Genomic DNA, 27,331 nt, shown 5'->3' with positions numbered 1-27,331 from the left:
TAAATATATATAAAGCACTATATATACACGTAGTGCTTTAGGTGAAATTTTACAGCTCAAGTTAATTTCTCATACAAAACTTCATACAGATATTGTTATGTGACATCAGTTGCAATTCCCTCTTTGTGACAGGACATTCCCTCTTTCCACCCCAGGTTTCTTGTTCCTTCCTGCCTTCTCATCCTACCTCCAGACAGGAGCCACCTATTTGGTCTGAAGTATCTAATGGAACTAAGAAGCACACTCCTTCCAAGTATTATGTTTTGTTTAAAACATAAATCATTAAGCTTATGTTAAGCCGCGGTGAAGCACCATTCTTCCCAAGTTTACTAACAGCCCATTTGGGCTGTTAAATGGAGAAAGAGTGGGACTAATTCCCTTTTCACTAAATATGTCTTGTTTAATGGTCCCTGTTGTGATCGCTAAGGTGATCTTGAGATTGGCATCAGGTGAATGCGAGGTCGGCGCAGGTGGGGGCGGATGCAGAGCGCTGGAGCTGCGTGCGCGCTTCTACCGTTGGAACTGGCATTAACGATCTGTGTTGTATCAGATAGCAAAAGGAAGCCCAGTTCATGCCTGCATCTATCTTGAGTGCAAGAAGTCACTGCACTTTTCAGGTAAGGCTGACCAGGAGGATAGAGTCTGTATGGGACCCAGGGAGGGAAGCGGAGACAGTGAGACTCCTGTCTGCTAGGATCCCCCAAATCACTGATCCTCTTCAAAATGAAACTCCACCCAAAGTGCTGGGGCAAGACTGATGGGCATATAAACTATTATCAACTGACTCTAAGTGAAGGTGAGTTACTTTAGATCATGGGACAAATGCCTCTAATTGTCTCTCGAAACATTTGGGTCAATATTACAATGTTATTTCTTTGGTTAATCACTACTGTTAATACTATTATTGTTAACCTTTGTTGTTGTTGTGTACTGTCAAATGGATTCTGACTCATAGCGAACCTATATGACAGAGTAGAACTGCCCCATAGATTTCCTAGGCTGCAATCTTTACTGCAGCAGATACCAAGTCTTTTCTGTCACAGAGCCACTGGTGATTTCCAACCATAGACCTTTTGGTTAGCAGCCAAGCTCCTAACTATTGTGCCCCCAGGGCCCCTTTAAGAACCTTTAGCCCATAATTATAAGCTTATTAGTTTGGACGTTTTAGACATATCTGTGTGTTAGGCATTTATCAAGTGTCTAGTAGGCACTGTTCCCAACAGTCGCTGTTGTCAAGAGGCACCCAGCCTGCCCGTGAAAAGGCCCAAGTGACTCACTGATACGGTGTGCTGTGTACTGGAGTAGACAGAATGTATCTAGAGCAATAGGATAAAATGCCATCAAAGTGAAGAACTCCTTGGCAATCAGACTTCGCAAAAGGAGCCCGTGGGAAGGCAAAATGTTGGGATTTGGAAAGGAATGAACCATGTTTTGGTGAAGTTCTACTTTTATGCTGCCAGAAATGTTATTCACGCAAACTTTGGAGAAAGTTGGAACTGAGAGAGGTTTAGGAGATGTTAGAATCTGTTTTCATGAGCTGAATGTATGACGAGTTAGTTGGAATTATTTGGTTATTTTCCGAATTGGATCCTCTAATTTGATACTTATTCCAATTAGGAAAGTAATCAAATCATTCCATTTGTTCCAAAAAGTAGAGCAATCTGACCAGACATCTAATCAGACAAATAATGTCAGCATATTTGTAATAATCAAATAGAGAAACTCTCCAAATACCAGTCCACAGTAGACAAAGGAATGCTATATACCGCAGTGGGAAAGAAGTAACTACAACAACCCGTAGCAACATGGCGGCGTCTTCCAAGCATAATATTGAGGGAAAGAAGACAAATACGAAAGAACGCGTGCTATTGGAGTCCGTTTATGTAAAACTCAAAGCTGGGCTAAGTCTGTCTATACTCTCAGTGATTACTTTGGGTGGAGGGTAGACTGGGAAGGGGCATGGGAGGCTGCTGGGTGGCGGCAATGTTTTCGTCTTGATCTGGGTGCTGGGAGGAAGGGTGTGTTCACTTTGTGGAAATTCACTGAGTTGAGTTCTTGTGATTTATCTATTTTCCAATATGTATTGTATGCACCAATGAAAAGTTAGAAACTGAAAGAAAAGACAAATGAAGCTTAGCTGTAATTTTACTTATTGGAGGAGATATAGCCTACTTAGCAAGCTTTTTTGATGAAGATTAACTTCTGAACTTACAGAAAAAGAAAAGCGTTTAGCAGAAATTCCCAAGGATACTGCTCCTATGTGGGAGAAATGGACTCTTTTTCCTCTTCTTTCTCTTTAGATGTGGCCCTGATGACACAGTGGTTAAGTGTCTGGCTGCTAACCAAAAGGTCGGCAGTTTGAATCCACCAGCTGCTCCTTGGAAACCCTATGGCGCAGTTCTACTCTGGCCTATAGGGTCGCTATGAGTTGGAATAGACTCGACAGCAATGGGTTTTTTTCTCTTTGGTAATTTTTCTTGGCTTAACCTACCCTTCAACCTAGGCCTGTACCCTCTCCTCACACAGTGGGCCTCTCACCGGGGTAGGGGTGGTTCCTGAAATGCTGCAGTCCCTCCAGAGTGCCAGAGGCCTTGGACATGCTTCAGGAGAGTGTGGGGAAGCAGCTCAAGGCCAAAGGGAAGGAGGAAGGTCCATCTCTTGGTTCCTGAGCCCTGAAGGCAGCAGAGTGGGGCAAAGTCCTGAGCCTATGGCTGGGGAATCAGTCAAGCCCCAGAGATATTTCAATCCAAAGACTCCTGGTCCAGCAGAGATCAGCTTAGCTGTTTTGCTAAGAAGAATATTTTTCAAAGATAATTTTAATCTTCCTGAGGAAAGTACCAAATTTCCTAAGGAGAAAAGCATTCCTGCCAAGTTTCTTAGCTGAGTCATTCAATCATCCATCATTCATGTATTTATCAACTGCGCTTTAAGCCCACCCTGAGAGTGGTGCCCTGGGATGCTGAGGATTCATTGGAAGTGAGGACTGGCCTGTGACCTCCAGGAGCTCACGTAGAGCAGAGTGCCAGGCATTCGGTATGGATCTTGAGAAGTCTCATGTCAAAGGACGAGCCTGTTGTAATGACTACAGACATACTCGACAATCCCACGTGTTACTGACATCCCGATGATTTATCTTTTTACATAATGATTTCAACTATCAAAGGAATCCTAAAAATTCACTTCAGTTGATGAAACTTGAATAGTTTTTTAATTTATTGTGGAAAAAAATATAAAGAACACATTTGCCAAGTCAACATTTTTCGTGTGTACGATTCCATAAAATCAGTTACATCAATTATGCTGTGGAATCATCACCAATAGCCATTGACAAATTTCCTAACCCCATAAAGAAGAACTCTATGCTACATAAGCAATGATCTCCTCCTTTGCCTGTCCCTCCCACCCCGGTTAAAAAAACAAACAAAGCAAACTTTCTGTTGAATCAATTCCAACTCATAACACCACTGGTTATCACTATTAAACAGTAATCTCTATACCTTTACCTATTCTAGGTATTTCATATTAGCGAAATCTTACAATATTTGTCCTTTTGTGATTGACTCATTTCACTCAATATAATGTTTTCAAGGTTGGTGCATGTTGTGTGTATCAGGACTTCGTTTTCTTTACGGCAGAGTAATGTTTGATGGCATGTATGTACCGCATGTTATGTACCCATTCATCTGTTGATGGACATTTGGGTTGTTTCTATTTGGCTATTGTGACTAGTATTGCAATGAATATTGTTGTACATGTATCTGTTTGCGTCGCTGCTTGAAACTTGAATAAATTTTCTTGTAGCTTTTTTATGCAGTTTGCTGATATTTTCTTAAAATTTACTAAAAAACCTTTCCTTATGACTTGGGCAATACATGTTTTTCTTTATCTCTCTCCAAATATTTTGGAGTTGCAAGATTATAACTTTGGTACTAAACTGTATTACTTTACTTCCATTTCAAAACATATCACAAAATCATAAGTCAAGATGATTAAATTTATTTTAAAGTTGTTACTCTTTGCTTGTTTGATAGCAATGAAAACAATAGCACGTGCTTGTAGCGTGTGCAGATGAAACCACGTGATTCGAAGCGTCACTGTCATTGGCTAATAACAACAGCTCTGACCGGATGGCATTAGAAAATTCAAAAAGTAAATTAGCAGAGAGTTTTAGCCTTGTAGGTATGTTGATATATGTAAGCTGGGCTTATGAAAAATGTTTCTGTTGTTATAATTAACTATGGGGATATTTTTTATAAAAAATAATAAATTTCTGCTGAAACACTGCACAAAAATTGTATAGACAGTCATTTTGGTGTCAGCCACTGTGACTGTGTCACCTGTGACCCTTGCACCCCCCTAGTGATAACACTGATTCCTTGGTTTGTAGTTACATCACTCCAATCTCTGCCTCCATCTTCATATGGCCAACTTTTCTGTGTGTATGTCTGTGTCCCTTCTCTTTTATAAGGACACCACTCATATTGGAATAGGACCGAGCCAATATGACCTCATGTTAACTGAACTGGTGACATCTTCAAAAATCCAATTTGCAAACAAGGTCATATTCATCAATCCCAGGAGGTAGGACTTCAACATATCTTTTTGGAGGACAAAATTCTGTGATAACAATTGTATCAGTGACCTCATATCTTCACCCTTCTCCTTCTCCCTGTAACCTTGTTCTTGCCCAGGACTCAGCTCTATCACTTGCCTTAAGGAATGTGATGGTAGAAAACATGACTCAGATAGAGGTGTGTGTGTTCCTGCTGGGCTCAGGCGTGCTACTTTTGCCATAAAGAAATGGTTACAATTTTGCTTTTCCTAAGCCCAAATTCTACAGGTACATTTTTAGAACTAAATTAACTTTAGCATTCTAGGAAAATTTTATTTGCATTGCCTCTTTTTTTTTAAAGGTCATGATCCAATGTGGTGTAAATTGACTTGGGGAACCTATAGTTTGTGGCCATGGCTTAAGTCGAGGAGGGAACTAGATGTTCCCCGCTGCTCCTTTACTCTCCTCACTGTTGCACGATGTGAGATCACTTTACTAAAATAAATAATTTGACCTTTTGGTCTTGGTTCCAAAACCCCATCCAGTAGTTGACCTTTTCACAGACTGGCTGGGCAGCCCACCCAGTGACTGATAGAAACTGGGGAACATGGAAGCTCAGCTGGGGCTTCCTGGTCCAGGAGGGCCAGGAGAGGAGCAAGTCCTTTGGATACCAGGGCCCTGCACTGTGACCCTTACAGACCGAATAAACCCGTGAAGGCAATGGAGGCAGCAGCTATGACAGTACCTGAAGATATGGAGACAAAGAGCAAACCCAGATGATGGCAGCGAAGTGTAAAGACCAAATAATGGCCGAGAGCAGAGAGGAGTGACTAATAGCCAAGCCTGCCAGGTAATGTCATTGAGTTTCCTCTAAGAGTTAATGGAAAAAAAATTTAACCATTTTTCTTTCTTTCTTTCTTTTTTTAATAATCAAAGTTGTGCATGCATCTGATTTGAAAAATCAAATAATTTTATAATGCTTGTTGAAAGGCACCCACACACTCAACTCTGAAGTCTCCTGTGCTCTCCTCCAAGTATTGCTCCTTTTCTGGATGTAACTATCAATTATTTTAGCTAAATAGTATTGGACTGATAAATTCTTGTTTGCACTTCTACTTCTTGAAGTCTGAGTTCTGACCCTTTTCTTTCCACTATGGAAGATGAGAATTTACACCCCTTTCTTCCCTCTACCCCGTCACACACTCATACCCTTTTAATAGAGTTCTATTATATATTTTTAGAACAGTACAGTTGATAATCATTATTCATAGACCCATTTAAAAAATAGCCTGCTCATTAAAATTTATTTGTAATCCCAAAATCAATACTCACAGCACTCTTGCAGACATTGACAGAAATGTGTAGAGTGATAAAGAATTTGAAACACTCAACCCACAATTTCCCTTCTGAAGCTGAACAAAGAAAGCCTATGTCTTCTTGTTTCAGCTCTCATAGCGGTAAAGAAATGTCCTTTTCACTGTCGATTTCATAACATTGTTTTTGTTTTATGCATTTTTTTTGTTTTTTGTTGATGATTTTGCTGTTTAAAATTATCCCCAGGTGTAGTGCGGAATACACTCTAGCGTTCCTAAGCACAAAAACGCTGTGAAGTGCTTTACAGAGAAAATACATGTGTTAGATAACCTTCATTCAGGCATTAGTTATAGTGCTGTTGGCCATGTTCAATGTTAATGAATCAATGACACGTGTTAAATAATGAGTCTTTAAACACAAACACCCATAAAACAAGTTTATGTGTTGATTATGTGACAAAATGTTGTGAGCAGTGGCTCTCAAAAACCTAACTCTGTATTTCCCTTTTAGCATTGGTTCAGTATTCATGCATTCAGTGTTCATGGTAACTTTATAGATTATAACTATCAAGAATAGTGAGAATCTCGTGTAAATGCTAGTCAAAGCTAAGCCATATAGTCATTTATGATTACCTTTTTCTTTATCGCACATTTTTGGTTGTTGTTTTTCCCAGAGTCAATTACCTTTAAATATTTTTCAATTTGCTTAGTTTTATGTCTTCGTCACAAAGTCATTGATCTTTGCCCTCAAGCACTTTTTGCCTGTTATGGATTGGATTGTGTCACTCCAGAAACACAAAACTGTGATTGTGCACTATTCCTTGATGACTGAGGGTCCCTCATGTGACATGCAGCCACAATTTGTCAATCCTACTCCCATGACAGATATCGTTAGTAGATAATAGAACGCTTTCGTACTGAGATAACAAGCCTGAGCGTTCCTCTTAAAACAGTGTCCAGACCGCCAATGGAATCAACTGCAGTTGCCACAGAAAGTGATCTCCTCACCACCCATGGTCTTGTGCTTCCTGAACTTGTCTGAGCACAAGAACCATTGAGAAGGCTGTTAACACAAGATTCCTGAGCTCATACCCTAGAGATTCTGTTTCAGTAGACCTGTGGAGAGGCCTGAGCAAATTTAGAAACGTTGATTTAAGGTTGATGGGAGAAAAAAATAGGAAAAGATTCACACTATATAACATATGTATGTATACATACATATATATGTATATGTAGATAGAGAGAGAGAGATCACAGGTAAAAATATTTTATAAATTATTTTTTATTTAATATTTTAAAAAATAAGGATATAAAAATAAGTTAAGAACAGACAAATTAAATTTTTAGCTGAAGAGCTATGTGTAAAACTATAGCAAGGGGTTCTAGATAGTTGGATATTTACCTACTTAAGTGTCGGTGGACCTTGGACAGCTGACCTTTTAGGTGTCTTGCTACCACAGGGAATTGTGACCAATCAAGGAAAAGCCTTTTTGAAAGTCAGTTCAGGGAAAATAAGATCATCCACTTCTGATGCCAAATTGTGTGGTGGATAACAAATTGTACTCCATATGCCAAATGCCAGCTATGGAAATATCAGCTTCCCTTCCCTTTTCAGTTCAGACCCCAGTTTCCTAAGCTGTCTTTCTCTCTGACTTTAGCCACATGGGGCTAGATCAGCAGGTGCCAGCCACAAGTTCAGGAGTCATCATGACTCTCACCACTTCAGACCAGCCAGACCTGAATTTGTTTTTTTTTTTTTTGTCTTACCCCCTCAAGATACCAGCAGTAATTTCAGGAGTCCTCATGACTCTCTTCACTTCAAACCAGTTGAACCACATTCCTCCTTTGTGTCACACAATTCTCCAGAATGATTCAGAGAGTTGATGGGAAACACCATACCTGCGATAACAACCTTAATATAACAAAAAAGGATACAAATGAAGAGACAAGTAGGGTGAGGTTTGGGATGGGCCTATTGTATTTGTTTATGTATCTCTTTACTGATTCTATGTTAATTTCCTTTTCTTGTATTGTTTGGCTTTTGTTTTGCTATATCTGGAGCCTAGCTTTTTCCCTTTACATTATTTATCTTCCTTTCTATTGTTTTAACTGATGTTGTTTTGTAGTATTGGTCTGTGTATGACTATGATGCTGCTATTTGGTTGATCTATGCAAGGTTTGGTGCTGTAGGTTGGCTGGGAGTGCTTTCTTATCACTGACAGGTATGGTGGGTTGCACACACACTGTGGTCCTGTGTCATTAGGCTGGTTTGAATTCTCTTAGAGGATTGCTTGGTGGGGCACAAACAGGTCTTTCCTCGATGTGAAGCACCAGGTGTCCAGTGGTCAGGGTCCTTTCACAGCTCTTGAGGCATAATACAATCCCTCTGCATTGTCATGGGCAGTTATTGTGACCCCTGAAGCACAGGATGGGGTTCAGGGAGGGGTGGGCAGGATGGGGCGCAGAGGCCGACAAGGCTCCTGGAGAGGCCACTGGGCACAACAAGGGGGCCTGCTCAGCCAAGGGGGGTCGATAGTGCAGGGTGCAGAATAACTTTCCTGTGGTTCCCAGTTTCAAAGCTACGTCACTCCTGTGCTTCACCCTCTCAAGGGTTCCCCATCCCTGGCTGTGTCCTCCACACCTTGTCATTTCTTTCCGAGGTTGTTTGCACAGAATTCCTGTTACAATCTGTGTTCTCCTTGAGGTTATTTACCTGGGTTCCTCACTCCAGGTTGTTGTTTAATGCCATACCCAAAATGGCTACACTTCACCATGGCAGCAAGCAGGATGTGATCAATCCACAAAACTCTGTTCTTTCATTGACTTTGTTCTACCTCTCCTTCTAATCAATGATTAGTCTGTTTCTTCAATACTTCATTTGATGTTCTGAGGTATGAGGTCATTCATTATTTGTGCCTGTTTTACTTAGTTTCTTGAGACTTTGTTGTTGGAGGTCATTACGGTGCGTGTATGTAAGACATCATCCTATTTGGAACTCTCTGTATTGGTTTTTCATAATTGCCCATAATCATGTTGAGGGATTTCTCTTTTATTCCATTCTTGTTAAGAGTTTTTATCAAGAAAAGGTGCTGCATTTTATCAAATGCCTTTTCTGCATTGATTGAGATGATAATTTCATTCTTTTTCTTTGTTTTATTAACTTGGTGTATTACACTGACTGATTTTCTAATGTTGGACCAACCTTCCACTTCTGGTTCTGGCGACTTCTTAAACTGTCTCTTCTAGTAGTGGTTCATCCAGTTTCAAAGCTCACCTCCACTATTTACCCGAGTAAAGGATTCCAGGGGAGAGAAGAGCAGAATCAACAGTCCTGAAGCTTGAAGGAGCTAGAGCATGGGGAATGGAGTTGAGACATAAAGAAGACCAAAGAGGCAGGAGAGGCTAGATTATATATGGCCTCATAGGGCTGGGCAAGAGTTTGGATGCTAAAATAAATGTATTAGTGAATGTTTAACAATTTCTCCATCTTTAATCAGCTCTCCCTAAATCCTTCATCCTCCTCCAGCTAAAGCTTCATTGCCCTCTAGAGCAAAACTCCTTTACAGTGTTGGTTCCATTCCCCTGGTACCATTCTCCCTGAAATCCCCTCCAGTGAGGCTTTTGTTCCCACTCCTCTACCTGCTCTTCAGGGTCACCAGTGACCTCTGACTGACAAGACCAGGGGTCACTTCTCAGTCCACAACCTTGACCTTTGCAGCATTTGACGTCGTCCATCATTCCTTTCTCCTCCTGGAAATACTAGGTTTACGTGCTTCACTCTTCAGGTGTTCTTCCTACGCCACTGACCTCCTTTGCAGACTCTTGTGCTTAATCATCCTCTGTTCCTGTGGTTGGAGGGTTTCAAGGCTTCACCTTTGGACCCTTTCTCTTTCTAACGTACAAGCACCCTAGGTAACATAATTGAGACTCAGGGTTTGAAAAACCACTCACATCTGCAACACATTCCTGGACTCTTGAACATCAGCCTTTATCATTTCACTAAATGGAACTTCTATTTCACCCGGTCATTCAAGAAAAAACCTTTAAGAATCTCTCTCTCCACAGATATACACACAAACACACACACACACACACACACACACACACACACACAGAGACATCTGATCCCTGAACAATTCCTGCCAGCTCTATTTTCACTTCAGATCCAGAAACCAACCACTTCTAGCACCCCCACATTGGATTCTTTCAGTGGCCTTCTAACTGCTCTCTCCCTGTTTTGCCTTGGTCTCCTCTGTTCTGGCTTTTACACACAAGCCAGTGATATCTTTTTACAATATGTCTTAGTCACCTAGTGCTGCTACAACAGAATACCACAAGTGGACGGCTTCAACAAAGAGAAATTTATTTTCTCACAGTCTAGTAGGTTACAAGTCCAAATTCAAGGTGTCAGCTCCCGTGGAAGGCTTTCTCTGCCAACTGTGGAGGAAAGTCCTTGTCATCAGTCTTCCCTTGGTCTGGGAGCATCTCAGAGCAGGAACCTCAGGCCCAAAGGAAGTGCTCTGCTCCCAGCACTGCTTTCTTGGTGGTATGAGGTCCCCAATTCTCTGCTTGCTTCCCTTTCTTTTTATCTCTTGTAAGATAAGAGGTGGTGCAGGCCACACCCTAGGGAAACTCCCTTTACATTGGATCAGGGATGTGACCTTAGTAAGGGTGTTCTAAAATCCCACCCTAATTCTCTTTAACATAAAATTACAATCACAAATGGAGGACAACCACACAATACTGGGAATCATGGCCCAGCCTAATTGATACACATAGTTTTAGGGGGCATAATTCCATCCATGACACAATGTAACTCAGAGAGTTTATTGTTATAATCTTATAATGAATGAACAAGTCCTTCCTAAGCAAGATACAATAATATTTAACTACAACATTTTTAAAAGAAGTATACACTAAGCTAAAAGCAAATAACAGCTGGGAGAGAAATTGTAATAAATATTCAAATAGTTGATTTTCTTAATTTAAGAAAAACTTAAGCAAACAAGATAAAAGAAACAAAGATAGAAAAATGGACAATGTGGTGCATAAATAAAAGAAATACAATGAACCCTTTGGTAGGCAGAATAATGCTCCACCCCCCACCCCATATCCACATCCTAATCCCTGGAACCTGGGACTATATTATGTTATGTGACATTGCAGAGGAGGATTAAGGTTGCAGATAGAATGAAGGTTGCTGATCAACAGACGTTGAGGGGAGATCATCCTGGATTGTCTTGTAAACTCAGTGTGATCACAAGGTTACTTATAAGTGAAAGAGGGAGGCAAAAGAGAGAGTCAGAATGAAGTGATATGAGAAAGACTTAACCTCACAATGCCAGCTTTAAATATGGAAGGGGGAAGGGGTCAAGAGCCAAGGACGTGGGCAGCCTCTAGAAGCTGGAAAAGGCAAAGAAATGGATTCTTTCCTTGAGCCTCCTGAAGGAACACAGCCCTGCTGATGCCTTGATTTTTTCCAGTGAGACTCATTTCAGATCTGATCTCCAGGATGGTAAACTCATAAATTTGTGTTGTTTTAAGCCACCAAGTTTGTGTTCACTTGTTATAGCAGCCATAGGAAATTAGTACAGACACCAACATGGAAAAATGTTCAACCTCATTCACCATAAAAAAAAAAAAACACACAAACACAAACAAAGAGAAGATCAAATTTTGTTCTTTTGTCTACTAGATTGACATTAATTAAATGACTTTTTATAAAAAATATCAACATACTGGTCAATATGTAGTAAAGACTATTCTGGCAACTTATTGGTTGAAGAAATAATGAGTTCAAACTTTAAGAGGGTCATTTGGTAGTATACATAACAATATTACATGTACTCATCCTCTGACCCAATAGATTGCTTAGAAAATAGGCGCAGGATTTTTTTTCAGATAGCTTTACTGAGGTATGATAGACATACAATAGATTGCAAATATTTAAAGTGTAAAATTTCATCAGGTTGTATAAAGTGTGAAATCATCTTCACAATCAATATAATGAACATACCCACCACCCTCAAAAGTTCCCTTGTTCTCTGTATAATCCCACCTTTCTGTCTCTCTATCCCCTAACACCACTAATGTGCTTTCTATCACTATAGATTAATTTGCATTTTCTGGAGTTATTGATTTATTTATTTTAAAACAGAATCACTCAGTATGTATTATGTGTCTGGATCATTGTATTTCTTGTGTTCTATGTGTTTGAAAAGAATGTGTAAGCTACAGTTATTGGGTGCAATGTCCTGTCTACATATTAGATTCAAACCTTATATATTACTGTTTTTGCCCATGCTTATTACTTACTCTCAGAGGAATGTTGAAATCTCCTGCTAAGATTGATTCTAGTTATCTGCCAAAATTCTTGATCTTTAATTTCCTTAAGCATAGTAAACTTAGTTATTTTAAAGATTGTCCATTTAAAACTATCTGGATCCCCAAATGAATCTGTTTCTATAATCTATTGTTTATGCCTCCAGAGGTAACCCTGGTGGTATAGTGGTTAAGAGCTATGGCTGCTAACCAAAAGGCCAGCAGTTCAAATCTACCAGAAGCTCTGTGGAAACTCTATGGGGCAGTTCTACTCTGTCCTATAGTATCACTATGAGTTGCAGTCAACTTGACAGCAACAGTTTTTTTTTTTAATGCCTCCAGAGGCAAAGCAGTCCCAAAGCTGGTTCAGATTGCCAAGCGTTCCATTACAGAAACAAGCCAAATACATAGGATGAAATTGTCTTAATCTACAAATTTATCTGTATTTGTGGTCATAGATCTAAAAAGAAACATCTAGATGCCTTTCTTAAGACAATCTTCCACTTGTTTATAGGTCCCCTCTTTTTACTTACTGAGGCCCTCACATTTGGAGGAAAGAGAACACAACTCTAGCGAGTTTTCCCTGTACTCGATCAATTCCATCAATATTCAAACAGATTACAGTCCTCATCCATAAAACAAAAGAGCAATCCCTAGATTCTATATTCAGCCAGAGAGTGCCTAAGTCATGATTCCTTTTTACTGCAAAACTGCTTAAGAGGTCTGTCAAGAATCTGTTAACCACCATGTTGCCAAGTCCAACAGTTAATTTTACACTATCATCCTGACTGTGTCTGACTCAGTTGGTTACTTCCTTTTCCTTCAAACTCTTCCTTCGACCTCCACATTCTGTAGTCCCCCTTACTGGCTACTTCATGGCTATCTCATTCTTTTAGTGCTTCAAAGCTCAATTACTGAATCTCTTCTGCTTTCATTCATAGTCTTTTCTCATGTGATCTCAGTCTCTCTGTGGTACTCTCAACTTATATATTCAACTGCCCTCTCCACTGTTGGAAACCCTGGTGGCATAGTGGTTAAGAGCTATGGCTGCTAACCAAAAGGTTGGCATTGCAAATCCACCAGGCGCTCCTTGGAAACCCTGTGGGGCAGTTCTACTCTGTCCTATAGGGTCGCTATGAGTCAGAATTGGCTAAGGGGCAGTGGGTTTGGTTGGTTTGGTCTCCACTGTTACACCAAGATGCCTAAGGGGCATGTCAAATATGTGTTCAAAAACCAAAGTCTTGATATCTTCTGTCTCCCTCAATCTTTCCCATCTCAGAAAAAGGGCAATTTGATTTTTGTTCAAAACCTATAAAGCCATTCTCTTCTTGTCTCATACATAATATTTATCAGCAAGCACTGAAGGCTGTACCTCAAAATATATCCGGTATCAGTCAACCATTCACCTCCTCCATTTCTACCCTCAACCAAGAACCTCCATCTCTAAGCTCCTTAGGATTGTCTCCCTGCTTCTGCCCACAACAATCAGAACTATCCTTCTAAATGCAAGTCACATGATTCCTATGGCTCTAATTGCTTCCCATCTCGCTCAGAGTAAAATCCAGTCTCATTTCCATGACTTAAAAGATTCTGGGTTGGTTGCCTGCTGCTGACCTCGTTGACCTCATCTTTTACTCTTTTTCCCTTTACACTTGTTGAAGTCACACTGGTCTCCTCAATGCACTGAGCATACAAGCACGCTCTTGCCTCGAGCCTTTGTCTTCCTTGTTCCCTTTTTCTGCTAAAGTCTTCTGCTAGGTATTCTCCTAGATCATTCTCACCTTCTTTCAGATCTGAAAAAATGACCCCAGAGGTATTCCCTGACCAACCCCCTCCCCATCCCTGCCCATCTGCCCACGTGCTCTGCTTTCCTTTCTTTTCTAACATTTCACCACCACTTGATATGTCTTTTTCTTCGTACTAGGATATAAGCTCCTTAAGAACAGGAGTTTGTTTTCATACATTGCTATAGCCCAGTGCTTCAAGAACCTTCTGGTAAATCTTAGGTCCTCAAATACTTGTGGAATGAATGCTGAGTAAATGAGTATCTCCACTAAGCATTGCAAAGGGGAGAGTCAAGGTAAGAAGAATTTCTTGAGACCAGAACCATTCCCCAAAACAAGATGCTATTCAAATTGAGATCAATGGAAATGGTTAAAGATCCTCAACAAAGAATAAGAAAATGAATTTCAGGAAAGAGGTCCTGATTCAGAGATCTACTACCCTGAAAAATAAGTCCAGATGTCTGACTGCTTCCCATTTTCCTTAGATGACATCTAAATTCAAGTCAGGCCCTCCCACTGAGGAGCCCAAGTTTTCCATATATAAAATAAAAGTTTGGCTCTGTGAATTGATCCCTGAGTTCTATCAGGATAATTATGTATCTTGCTAAATGTAGCCTTAAAAGATTTACCTGGATTTGTTCAGACATGGATTAAATAAGTGGAAAATTGAAGAGATGATAATGTTATTAAGTTAAAGTATAGCTTTGTAGTTACACTGCGGTATGTGACTTACTATGATTAGAGAATCAGTAGTCACCAGTCTTGCTAGTTTTCCTTCCGAATTAGAGGTAATAATTTTGCTCTTATCTGCACTAGATGCATACATAGGTGGTACTCAGGATATAGTTGAACCATATCCAGTCTAGTCAGTGTTCAGAGATTAATCTGGGTCCCCATCCTCTGACAACCGTGTTCCAAAAGAGACATGAGTCAATGGTGATCTAAGTGTTCATTGTAGAAACACTAACTCTACATTTACTTCCCTCAACAAGGTAATATCTGGAACAAAGTCTGAAGTCTGTTCCTTGACCTTGCACACTAACCAGATGTGGAAACTTTAACCATAGGACACAACACTTTCATTTGAAACTCGATCTAACATTCTTTGCACTCCAGGTTGGAATTTGCACACGTACCTGAAGGAAGTAACACAACTGAATGTCTAGAACAATGTAAAGATGTGATGGAAAAGATCATCAAGGTTTGGACTTTGATTCCTTAGCATGATGATATAAAATCATTTATACGTACTTTAATGAGTAGTCTCTCACTTTAAGCCAGTGATAGGAAGTATGGCTCATTGGTTATAGTAGGAGAATGTCACTAGGGTATTAAAAACAAACTGAACTTAGACATATTAAAATAATCTAAAATTACAAAACCAAAAGAAAAAAAAATCCCAAACCTGTTGCCGTCGAGTCAATTGTGACTCATAGCGACCCTATAGGACACAGTAGAACTACCCATAGGATTTCCAAGGCAATGATCTTTACAAAGCAGACTGCTACTTTTTTCTCTTGTTCAAATTGTCAACCTTTTGGTTACCAGTGTAGTGCTTAACCACTGCACAACCAGGGCTCCTTATCTGTAGTTGCTCTTTGTTATTCAAAATAAGGATATTGAGTCAGTCTTACACTTTCGGTGGCGTAAAAGCCTCCTAGAGCATCCCCTGATCTTATTTCTTGCAACCTATGGCTGGGACAACCCCAAAACACAATTCAAATTTGTGAACTTTTTTTAAATCTTATTGTGTGACTCCTTTGGTCTCCCAGTCATTGTACCCATCCATGTTTATGTGTCTGAAGTGAATCACATTATGAAAATTCTGAGTGTCTAAGGTACTTTCCAATTTTGATAGAGAGATGTCCTGTGAAATTGGAGGAGTATTACTGTGACAGAATCTTTTATTACTTGAATATATCGGTGTAGAATGGGTACTCTAAATGGTGCATTTTATTAAACCACAATTCTGAGGCAATTCTTGGGAAATTCTGATTTTGGATGTTTAGGTAAGTCCTGAGAATTTCTATTTTTCCTACGTTTCAGGAAGCTGCCCAAGCTAGTTCAGTATGACCCTGTAGGAATTGACTGGCTTAGGAGACATACCATAAGTGCACATGAATTAGCAACAGACACTTCAATTTCAAGGTCTTCACTATTGCTAAGTATTGCTTCTTCCCTAAGCAGTAAATTTAATGTTGAGCCAGCTGTTCATCAACTTCTGCGGGTACAAATTACTTTTTGAGGTATCACAAACACTGCCTGCCATCCTAACTTGTTAGTAGTTGTAAAAAAAAAAAAATCCCCAAAAGTTAGATGAATTGTAGTAGAGAAGTGCCACCAGTTGGTAGATGACCTTTTTGCAACCGGTGTGTTATAAAATAAGTATTACAACTGAGTACTGAGATAATGTCATAGTAAATTGACAGGGCTATTTTATGGCAATTGAATATAATAAGAAAAATGGGCTTTAATTTGCCACATCTTTTTGTTTTTGGCAATTCTTTTTTATTTATTATAAAATTATTAGTCCTTTTCCTATTAAAAATAAAATCTTCGTCACTCCCATTGATAGTTTTTTGAAGCCAAAAAAATTTTAATTGGTTAAAAAAATCGGTCAAATTATTTGCTTTGGTAGATTTTTGGATCCCCCCTCTGTAATAATTCAAATGATAGTTTTCCTCCTCTGAAATCCCATCAGACTTTAATATCTTTTATATGATATTCTTTAGTTGCTCCCTCCAACCCTCCTTTAAATTTCCATATGCAAAAATGTGAAGGCACCCTTTATAGGATGTGCCAAGTAACGGTCCAGAATGTGACTCATACATTCTGAGGTTGCAGTGCTCATGGAGACACGGTTTCTACTCTTCCCCTTCCTTCTGGGCTTTCAGATATACACGTGCTAAATAGAGCCTAAACTCACTGACGGGTCATACAGGCAATTACCGATAAAACTCATTAGTAAGTACTGTTAACTGATAATTACTGTAGGTGATGATTTACTTTTAGCTTTGCTTCTTCTTTCATATATTGGGTGACATGTTTAAGAAAGTTATGAAAACTCACAGAAGTTATATTTAAATAATTCTAAGCTCCAAGTTTGTTCTTTCTTACAACATTGGATATTTAAAGTCAGCTAATAAATGCTTGTATTGTGACCACTAGCACCTAAGTACCTTGGACTCATTTCTCCAGCAAAGTCTATAAAAGTCACATAGGATCAGTCTGCTAAAGAACATAACCAATAGCAAGAATATTTTCATAATTATGACTGTCTGCATTTGGAAGAAATTTATACCACTGTTATTATTTTGCCAATTCACAGGAATCACGGAGTTTAGTGGAAGGTATCGAAGACTCTCTGGTAGAAGTCTGTGAGGAGGGCAATCTTACAAACATGGAAGTTGCACCAGAGTCCAAAGAAAGAAGTCTGCACCAACAAGAATTTATTACAAAATTAGTTGTGCAGATAGAACAAAAAATTAACAATACTTCTCTGTAGAAGCCTGCAATATACCTTGGATCTTCTGGTGTCAGTTCATCTGACATCAGGAGTTTTATGATTCTGCATCAGATATTAGTAAGTTTATGCCACTGTAAATGTATTTTTCCCGAAAGCTTTACACACCTACCTTCTATATAGACAGTAATTAATAAAATACCTTAATTCATTCAGTACTGATTTGCTCTGTGGCAGACACTCTACTAAGCATCAAGAGGAGATGATCATTGTCTAGAGTGATAGCTTATTAGTGAAAACCTGGATAATTATAACAAGGCATCATAGAGGAAGCGCAGGGAGTTAGGGAAGCAAATAGCAAGGAAGATCTAGGGAGATAGAAAAAACGAGACCCGTTGCTGTTGAGTTGATGCTGACTCATAGTGACGCTATAGGAAAGAGCAGAACTGCCCCACAGGGTTTCCAAGGCTGTAAATATGGAAGCAGACTGCCACATCTTTCTCCCACAGAGTGATTGGGTTGTTTCAACTACGGACCATTCAGTTAGCAGCCAAGCACTTAATCCCTGTGCTGCCTCTTCCATCTACAACAAAGCAGAAAGGAGAATAAGGATACCATATTTTTTCATGCTAATAACACATGCCTTCTGTTTGCCAACCACTTCCTCCCCCCGGGAGGTATTTTCATAATGCTGCTATGACAGTTTTTTTACCTGTTGCTATTAAAAAAAAAATTTGCATAGTGCACTTACAAAAATACCTGGGGAGGGGAAGTGGTTGGCAAACATTGAAGGCAGATGGGGTGTTATTTTTGTAAAAATATGGTAATTGCTTATCAAAGGGGATTGCATTCTGAACTACAAAGCACCCATATCATGGAAGTTTAATCCTCTGGATCAAGTCAAAGAAATCCATTGGGAATCAATGAATATAGGTGTGGCTCTCAGGTATTTGTAATCTGTTCTCAGGCTTCCCTAAAAACAGTTTCTTATAAAACAACGGACTACGAAGGTATGCCACGGGTACCTTCAATTTAAATAAGAGTTAAGACTCACACAGTGATAACTATGTGCCAGGCACTATTCCATATGCTTTACAGACATGAACCTTTTTGGTCCTCAGTGCAACAGGAGTTATCATGAGGTATTATTTTTATCTCCGTGTTACAAACGGGGAAACTGACAACCCAAGATCACACAGTAAGCAGCAGTGATGTGACCTTTAGAGTAGGCTTGGTGGCTTGTTGACATCTGCTATATTTATCAGGGATGGCAACAATGGACTCAAACATAAACAACAATTTTGAGCACTGCGCAGGACCCAGCAATGTTTCATTCTGCTATACACAACGTTGCTAGGAGCCAAAACCATCTAGATTGGCACCTAACAACAACAACAGGTTTGAGAAAGGAGAGCTCTGCAGCCGTACTGGTATAATAATCCCAGTATCTGCGTCCTGGTTCCCCAGGGGGCCAGTACTTGGGAGATGTGGTTGTCTATCAGATTAAACAAGTACATGTCAGTCAAAGTTTTCCTAGTAGTCTACAAAGGGGAAGCATCACTCAGACAAAGGATTTATGCTGACCAGTCCTTCACAGAGATCATGTGGTGGGGCTGTGGTTATATGAGGTATCTGTCAGAGTCATCCAGAGGACTTTCACAGGTCATAAATTCTACTTACTCAAGAGGACTGAAGGAGCCCTGGTGGTCCAGTGGTTAAAGAGCTCGGTTGCTAACTGGAAAGTTAGTGGTTGCAACCTGCCAGCTACTCTGCAAGGGAAAGATGTGACAGTCTGCTTCCACAAAGATTTCAGCCTTGGAAACCCTATGAGGTGGTTCTACTTTGTTCTATAGATAGGCTCGTTACGAGTCAGAATCGACTTGATGGCAATGGGTTTGGTTTTTTGTGTTTGCTTAGAAAGGATGAGGCCCACGTATATGTCTTTTTCAAAAGCTCTCTGAGGTCGCTACTAAAACAGGCATCTCCATCCTCCCCCTTCCTCCCAGGTGAAAACTACTGCTTTGAACTAATCAGTTTATTAAACTATGCCTAGATAGGATGTTTCAGTATTCTACACAATATCGTTGTCCTGTCCAATTGAGACTGAACTTTTCATAGTTTGTTCTCAGATCCCTCATGAACTCTTGAAGCAGTTTTACCTCCATCAACAGACTAGAGAATGAAGAAGTGCTATTGATTGTAGGTTTTAATAAGTTTTTAAATTGAATAGTTTTAAACGGTATTTTATATTTTTTGTAATGTTTTATTTAGCCCAACATGTCCCAATTTTTTTATTTTGATAAGTAATCAGTATAAAAATTATTGTGATATCTATTTAAACGTTTTCTATTATGGTAAAATATATAACAAAAAGCTTGTCATTTTAACCATTTCTAAGCGTATAATTCCATGTCGTAAATGACATCCACCGTATTGTGCTACCAGTAATTAATAGAAACTTGGTACAAATAATAAGTATTGGTTAAAGGAATCCCAGTGGCGCAAATGGCGTAGTGCTTGTCTGCTAACCGAAAGGTGAAAGGTTGGTGGTTCAAACTCACCTTGGCTCTGTGGAGAAAGATCTGGCAACCTGCTACTGTAAATAAAGATTACAGCCAAGAAAACCCTGTGGAGCAGTTATAATGTCTCACGTGGGATCACTATGAGTCTAAATTGACTGAACAGCACCTACCAACAGTACCAAGTATTGGATTAGTTTTCTCATTGCATTTTCCATGTTTTTTTTTTTTTTTTTCGGTCTTCATTATTTAAGAATAAAAAAAGAAGGAAAAAAATGCTTTTAAAAAGAAAGAGGATCTCCTTTGGTGGCACGCTCAGACCCAAAATGTTTGATCAGAAATTGCCACCTAACATGCCTCTCCAATGAGGAGAAACATTGGAAAAACACAACTCTCTTGGGACTCACCCTCCACCTGTTCTAAAGAAGACCGCAAAGGTAAATTTTACTGTATTTTCACTCATATTTCATGCATACACACTTGGTACATAATCTTTCAAACACAGGGAAAATTTAAATTAAGGAATTTTTTTTTGCAAAATAAATAATTTTAAAAAAAAAGCCTAAAGGGAAAGCTCATTGATTGGGGTGCTGGAAAATAAAAATCTATGCTGTTAAATATGGTTGTAGTACAGCCCAGACACAGACAAGCCATGGAGACTTTCCATTTAATAACACGGCTTTTTAGGTCCCCTGCCAGCCACTCATACAGGGACACATAAGTGACCCTGCAATTACATAAAAATTTACCACTAAAAATAATTTGGGTATATCTTAAAACATAACCATAGGGCTTTTGTATTGCTTTAGAATTTTAAAATTATATTTAAAGTCTTTAACTGTTGGGTGAAAAAGAGAAATATTGTATGACAGGACAACTCTACATGATCGTCTGTTTAGAACATTTCATCACCTATACCTAGGTTATGTTGTCCTCTCTTGTTTTTAGATTTCTATAAAGGTGTGACTCCATAGCTCACCTTTATCGAGGGCTTGGGAAGTACCTTCTTCCTTTTTGCACCAAAAGGAGTGGTGGGTGATGGGTAATTTCCTCTCCGTTTTATAAGAACTTAGACGTGAGTAGCCCACCTTCCATATAGACCAAAGGGGATGGGACACCCACGGGAGATATTTCTTCGGATTGGGACCAGAGCATGCTTGCTCCTCACTCATCCCTCATCAGGAGGCTCCTTTCATCTTCCTCCCTGAAACTCCTCTATTAGAACCATCTCAACCTTAGTCTTCATACACAAGGAAGCATGGCTAAAACATTTGCTGCTTCATGATTTAAAAAACTGAAGTTCTTAATTAAGTGGACAGTAAAAAACCACATATTAAAGTTGAAAAACAGGACTTTCAAAGCCACATAAGGAGAAAACAAAGAAGAAATCATACTCCACAGATAGGACGTTACAATATGAATTGCTGTTACACGTTAATGAAATTATTATTTAACACGATGTTATGTGTGGATTTATGTTCTGAAGTTTTATTAATCTTGTTATTTTTTTTCACATTTGCCAATGGAACAGGTTTATAATGTGTTCGGTACAGGCCATGTAAATGCTCCCCGTGTAGAAACAGCAGGGAGACCTCCTGTGGAAAAAGTAAAAGTCCCTACTTGGCCCTACAACAAGTTAAGATGCTTTACTGTAAAATAGAAAAGTAACTGCACTGAAGATTTTTCGGGTAACAAAATCCTCCCTCCGCCATCATTATACAACCTATGTCCATTAGTTTAAGTTTGTACTTATTTTTTATGCATTTGATGTTGTATGGCTTGTGGAACTTAACTACTAAGTTTGTTGTTGTTATGTGCTGTTGAGCTGATTCTGACTCACAGAGACCCTATATGACAGAATAGAACTGCCCCATATGGTTTCCTAGGCTATAATCTTTATAGGAAAAGATTGCCAGGTCTTTTCTCTCAGAGAGCTTCTGGCAGGTTCAAACCACTGATCTTTTGGTTAACAGTGGAGTGCTTAACCATTGCACCACCAGGGCTCCTTTTACTACTGAGTTTACCCCCGGGAATCTCACACAACTGGTTCTTATATTTGCCTATACCATTACCTTTATTAGAGATCTCTGTCTCTCTCTCTTTCCCATGTGCTGAAGAGTAACTGTCTACTCTTCTTTCCTTTTCATCTTAAAATCTCTCTTAAGTAATCTTTTCAGAGAAGGTGTAGTGGTTACAAATTTCCATAATTTTATTTGGGAATGTCTTAATTTCATCCTAATTTTTGAATGATAACTTTGCTGGGTAAAAAATTGATTGATAATTCTTTTCCTTCAATACTTTTTATATGCTGTTCCATTGCCTCCTAGCCTCCATGGTTTCTGAGAAGAAATCTGCCCTAATTCTTATCGAGGATCCCTTATATTTTATACTGTGCCTTTCTGAAGCTGCGTCAGGACTCTCTGCTTGTCTCTGGTTTTCAAAGATTTTATTAAAAATGTGTCTTCATGTAGCCTTCCTTGTATTCCTTCTTTTAGGAGTTCACCTAGCTTTCTGGATTTGTAGGCTTGACTCCTTAATTCAGGTCTGGGAAATTCCCTGTCATCATATCTTGGAAAATTCTTTCTCTTTCTTACTTTCTAGTGTTCTGGAATTCCCAAAATCCTAATGTTGGATTTCTTAATTGGGTCCCACAATTCCATTTGTCTGTGTTCACTTTTCTTTGTTCTTTTCTCTTGTTTCCCTTGAGACTTGATGAGTTTAATTACCCTGTCTTCTAGTTCACTTATTCTGTCTTCTGTCTGCTTGAACCTAAGTTTGAATCCTTCCCTTGCATTTTCTGATTCAGTTATTTTATTCTTCAATTCCAGTATTTTTGTTTGTTTGTTTAATGTTGTCTATCTTCTTCTTTTGAGTTTCTCATTTGGTTTCCTGATCTCCATTAGTTAGTTTCCTATGTGTTCTTTGCTTTCTTTGGGCATATTTAACACTATTGTCTGAAGGTCCTCTATTTCTCCCACTAACCTAGCCTCCATAGAACCAATTACTGCTTTTTTAAATTTTCTTTTAATTGAGCCATTTTTTCTTGTGTTCTTGTATGCTTTATACATTTTTGTTGTATTTGAGGCATTTAAGTATTTTATTGAATTAACTCTGAGACAGAATCTTCTGTTTTTCCAGATCATGTGATTTTATTTTTTCCCTTTCTCCTTATTTCCTCACTCTTCTCCAAATATCCAGTAGAGGTCACTCCTACCATTAAGTTTTCCAGCACTGATTCAACAGTTCTGGGGACTTGCGTCCCCCTCCCTTCTTCTGTGGGAGGGAGCCAGGCACTTTGTACTTCCTGGACTGTGCTTGCTTTTTCCAGCTTGTATGTTGGCAGGGTAAGAGGGTACCCTCTAATGAGTTGTAGAGAAAGAGTTTCCTTAGGGGTCCAGTTTTTGGTCTGTGTGCAGAGATTTCTCTGCTGTTGATGCCCTCACTGTTGTTGGCTGCCTGTGGAGTTCAGGTCTCACTGCGTGCTGTACACTGTTCCCTCCCGGGAACCACACGGCCCCAGATTTGACACGTAACTTTGTCCCCCTTCTTTGATCTGGGTGCAGTAGCTTCTCTGCCATTGGTGCCCTCTCGGGTGGCTGGCTGCCTGTAGAGCCCTGGTCTCACTGTGTGCTGGATGCTGTTCCTTCCCAGGACTTCCAGGACACCAAGCTAGCAGTGTACCAAGGCACCTTTTCCTAGGACCTCTTTCCTGGGCTTCCCTGCCTGTGGTGCATCCACCAGTGCATGGATGCTTGAAAACTCCAAGTCCCAGTGAGCTCTGTGTTGGCTGCCACCATCCCAAGTTGGCTGTGCTGTGCCTGGAAGGACAGTGGGGAGAAGATGTTCTGCCAACTTCTGCTCTCCCACAGTCAACGTGTTACATTTTTCTTGATTCAGAGTTCCCTTTGGTCCTCCAGTCCTTGATCGATTGTCTGGAATTCTGAGAGTTTTTAGTTTTCCAATGTTTGCTTGTTTTCATTTATTATAATTGTGGGGGATTTGAGGCATGGACTGTTTATGCTGCATCTTACTCCGACCCTTGCTCATCTGTTTCTTGAAACAAAGTCTTGTGAAAAGTTTTCCTTAAAATATTAATATTTGAACCTATTAATTAACAATAGTTGCCACTTGTATTCCACTTTCAGTTAAAATGTGATACAACTTTACTATGGAGGTTGTATCATATTAGAACCATAGCAAGAAAACAGGTTTTGGTTTTCACGTTACATTGTTTTACCAGTGGTTTCCACTGTGAAAACTTATGAAGGGAGATGAGAGTTAAACCAGTGAGGAGGAATCTTGACTTTTATTTCCTGGCAGATTTTAAATTGGAAGAATTGTTTTACTGCTCAGTATAACCCATGTGAGGTTTCACTTCTATTAGAATCACATTTGGATTAATAAATTTGTCTTTAAAGAAACCAAAAATCTAGAGATAGAATTTTTTATAGCATGTCTCATCAGTAAAAAAAAATGTTGAGCATATTCCATCTAATACCACTCTAGCAGCTGTGAAGAGATGACTGAAACCACATAAAGTAAGCCCAGAGCTCCCAGATCTCAGAAAACATCAGAGAACTGAGAAAAACACAAAGTCAGGAGAAAATCAAAGAATGTTCCCAAGACTATGAAGACATGATAAAATATTCCCAGAGATACCAGGTTATATAAAGTATCAGAAAATTGCAAACAAACAAACAAACAAAAAAACAGAGAGAGAGAGGAAAAAAAAGTTGAGTCATGAGAAACACCAATATTTCCAAGACTGTGAGGGCCACTAGTGTAAGCCTGTAACTCATGGCTGACCTGGCTGGCATGAAAAATGGTACACACGGACTAAAATAACTAGGTGAACCAAAGAAGCAGAAACCAGATGCCTTAGTAAGCCCAACAGGCGAGAAACTGATGAGATCATCATCGAAGTCAAACCATCACCAACGAAGCAGTGTTATTAAAACTTTTTAAAACTCCACAACAAATTGTGCAATCAGATCACCAGCAGTCAACAAGAAACTTGGTAGCTCTCCTAAAGAGAAGCCAGAGCCTCTAAGGGGCGTCAAGGAACATCTGAGGAATTCTACTAAAAATAGTCCCAGCAGAAGAGCCGACATGAGAATGCCAGAGTGGCCAGGTGGATGGATGGGAAATCTCATAGGTTAGGAGGGCCTTGTGAAGACTCCTTGGGCACACCCAGAAGATAGATATTACCATGCTGTGACAGAAGATGATTCAGGCATTCCCACCATTCCAGACACACTACAAGAAAGGCAGTTTCCTAAAAGACCTGTCATAAAAGAATTCCAATTGAAGCTTCGGGGATATGAAAGCCTATGGAAGGTGACTCCACTGAATGTAAAGAAATGTTGATTCACTGACTAAAAATAAGGTAAGAACATTACATCATCATAAAATGTCATCTTGAGTGTATATTCTCAATTTCTGTATAGTAATTTGTAGGAAAGTAATTTTAATTTATAATAATTGGATATCCCTTTTCAAAGAAGTCTGCAAATACACTAAATAACTACATGTGACAGTTAAGAATTGTTAGGGATTTCTAGAGGGACTACACTAATTTGAAAAAAAAAAAAAAAAAACAAAACTGGCCAAAATTATTTCTCCACATTTTAAGAAGAGTGTCTCAGGAAGTGAAGGAATGATGTTCATTTCCAAATGTGTGAAAAAGTGTTCAGAAAAATGGTGGGCAGATCAATTCTGTGTTTTTCCAGTCACTGCTACCAGGACCACTGCATAGAAATAGTACAAGTACCAGCAATCTAATAATTAGAACAATATAAATAAAAGTTGGATACCCTTGAGAAGCAGATACTTATCAGGATTGTTATAGAGATTTCTGCATTATGAGAGGTCTGACAAAATTCCAGAAATCCGGGTTTGCCTATTCTGATTTAGAAATGATTTTTTAAGAAATTATTCTTAAGGAATTAGGAGTTCGTTTATTGCCCATCTAATAATGCTTTTTGGAGCCCTAGTGGCAAAGTGGTTAAGAGCTCGGCTGCTAACCAAAGGTTGGCAGTTCAAATCCCATCAGCTGTTCCTTGGAAACCTTATGGGTCAGTTGTACTCTGTCCTATAGTGTTGATACCAATGGGAATCAACTCGATGGCAACGAGTTTGGTTTGTTTTTGGTTAATAGGGCATTTTACTCCAGTGTAAATTGTTATAATCAGATTTAGCGTCTATCTCATTCAAGCATGGTGATTGAGATTTGTGTTGAATTCCTTATTTCTGGTTTATCAGTACAGGTTTGTTTTTTATTTCTTTATAGGAACAAATTGGTAAGGCATCACCTTGAATATCTTAGATCATTTAGAAAATAAATTAATGTAATGTTTTGAAATGAATTCCTCTTTGAGTTTACATATGATTATGTGTTTTGAAATTTCCTCTGCTTATGATCAGAATTTTATGAATGTCTTCTGATATCTTTAGGATAGACCAGAAGACATCAGTCAAGAAAACTCCTTTTCGAATCTTAGTGAAAATGGCAAGTAGACAGCTTTCCTTTACGTGTATTTTTCTAATACTTACCACAGCTACGAGTATGGATAAAATTGGAGGGGTTTTTTGGAATCACTGAAAAGCTTTAAGTATAGATTATTATCATATCATGTTAATACCTTTTGCTATTCATCTGTAATCAGTTGTCCCCAGTGTGGGCTCCCTGAGATTTCCAGGAACTAGCTGAAATCAAAGACAAGTTGTTGTTCCTGTATGATGCTTTGTGAGGAATTTATCCTGCATGAATTTGTATATATATATAGTATATAATATATATGTGTGTGTGTGTGTATATATATATGTGTGTATATATTATATATGTATGTATATGTCCCACTGCCCAGCTTCAGCATTCTGTAAGGCATGGTTGACCCTGTTTCCTTAGACCCCAGCCCACGCACCGTCGTCCCTCCTTCCTACATGACTGCAAAGCAAATTCTGGAAGCCTTGTTATTGCAACTGTAAATATGCAGGCTGTATCTGAAAAGTAAGCCTTTTAATGATAGAACATCATTATCATACCTAAAACCTGAGCAATCATCCCTTAATGCCATCAGATGGCCAGTCAGAGATCAACTTTACAATGGTCCTGTGAATGTCAGGAATCATTGTTTTACAGCTTGAGTCGGGATGCAAATAAGTTTCACGCTTTGTAATTGGCTGATAAATTGGCTGATATGTTTCTGAAGTCTCCCTCTCCTATCTCTAATTTATTTATCTATTTAAAGAGAAGGTTCACTTGTCCTGTGGATTAGTCACGTTTTGGATTTTGCTGATTGTGTCCCTGTGGGAGCCTTTCACACACACCCTCTTCTGTTCTTTGTATTTCCTGTGAGTGGGTGGTTGAGTCTCGAGCC

Source organism: Trichechus manatus, unplaced genomic scaffold, assembly GCF_000243295.1.
Source record: "Trichechus manatus latirostris isolate Lorelei unplaced genomic scaffold, TriManLat1.0 scaffold00201, whole genome shotgun sequence".
NCBI classification, from domain to species: Eukaryota; Metazoa; Chordata; class Mammalia; order Sirenia; family Trichechidae; genus Trichechus; species Trichechus manatus.
Note: the sequence above shows the minus strand (reverse complement) of the source record.